Genomic DNA, 1,488 nt, shown 5'->3' with positions numbered 1-1,488 from the left:
ACCAACTCTATGGCAAGTGATGGATTCTGCTGCTCCTCCTCACACACTCACCTCATGGTTCAGGCAGTGTTCAACCAAATCCTGTCTGTGCAGCCACCAGGCTTGATGGAAAGGCAACCAAATAATAATCAGCCTGAGCCTGACTGCACAGATAAGCATGGTACAGATCCAAAACCCAGCATTCAGTGAAATGCTACAGCTTCCAAGAAGTACAAGAAAATTCACCAGCTGAAGTAATGGCAGTATTGTTGCCCTTTCCAGGCTGCATTAGACATGGAGAGGTGCATGTGCTGCTCTCACACAGTGCTCCCTTGCCAGGTGTTGCAGACAATGCTCTGAACACATGTTGTAGCTTGAACTAGTCAGTCCCCTGGGGCTGTAAATGATTGATTCCAAAGTGGCTCCTCCGATATGGAGCCAATCAGAAGTCGCAATGCAGCTCTGCAAAGTTAGCGTATTACACAGACCCGAAGAGAAGAAGTTTTGTGTTGTTGAGATTAGGCAGCCATGAAATAACAGAGAGGGGCCAGGGGGCCCCACTGTGGGCCAAGCCCGCCCCCCAGGCCGGGACTACAGGAGAGCCGGTGCAGTGTTAAAACTGGACTGGATGCTGTGGCCAAAAAGCTGGGGAGAGTAGATGTCGGAGCAGAGCTGATATTGGGCTGCTGGTGGAGAAAGTGCAGCAGAAACTTGGCGAGCAGCAAAGCATGGTGTGGAGCCAGAATCTGTGAGTTTGCAACAGCGTAGTTAAGAAGAAAGCTCAGCAAGAATTCAGGGGTAAGGAACTGAATTACAACCCCAGAACCTTACGATCCGGGGAGGGGTGGGCTCCGAACACGGAGGGAGCCCCCTAAACATTCCCTGGCAGCGACGGCAGCTGCAGCAGCAGCAGCAGCAGCAGCTGGAGAGAGACAAGCTGAGGGCTCAGAGGCGCCCTACATAGGGTTGAGGGCAGCGGAAACGAGGGATGTGGGGGAAGTGGCCCCTCCGTGCCATTGAAGCTGAACTAAAGCTTGAACTAAAGAGAGCGAAACCGAGCAGATTTTTCTGGGTAAAGACTCAAATGAAATTTCAGGGTATATAAAAGACTGAGCAAAACCTAGAAAACCCTGTGACCTGGGGAGGAAGAATGGATCCAGTTTGGAGGAGTCCTTGAACCTTACCCCCTGGGAGGAACCCTGCGGAACAGGAAAAAAAAAGACTCGAAAGCTTTAATTCTTTGACCTGTGGCAAAGACCTGGTGAGACAAGAGTTCCCTCGTAGTCCAGGAGGAGCTGCTCGACGGAGGCCGAGCAGCTGGTGGGGGTGCAGCCTGACCCTCAAAACTCCAACTGAGAGAAAGAGAGACTTGAACTATCGCCCTGAAAGCTTCTCCTGAACTGATGTGGGAGGGCTCAGGGGTTGTAGAAATGGTGTTAATATTGTGTATTTATTTATGCTTTAGTTTAAGTTGCTGTTTTAGTTTCTATAGTTTTATCTGTTAGCAAT

General features: G+C 50.3%; 1 long non-coding RNA gene across 1 annotated transcript; it reads left to right on the top strand.

The window, feature by feature from the left end:
- The first annotated feature begins 460 nt into the window (after positions 1 to 460).
- On the top strand, positions 461 to 1,189 carry LOC108495216. The gene is made up of 2 exons (XR_001874035.1): positions 461 to 777; positions 1,076 to 1,189. It is a non-coding gene; the product is annotated as an uncharacterized LOC108495216 (long non-coding RNA).
- Positions 1,190 to 1,488: the final 299 nt, after the last annotated feature.

Source organism: Lepidothrix coronata, unplaced genomic scaffold (genome assembly GCF_001604755.1).
Source record: "Lepidothrix coronata isolate B3197 unplaced genomic scaffold, Lepidothrix_coronata-1.0 Scaffold29, whole genome shotgun sequence".
Classification (NCBI taxonomy): Eukaryota; Metazoa; Chordata; class Aves; order Passeriformes; family Pipridae; genus Lepidothrix; species Lepidothrix coronata.
The sequence above is the reverse complement of the archived record's forward strand: the minus strand, read 5'-3'. Positions and strand labels throughout refer to the sequence as shown.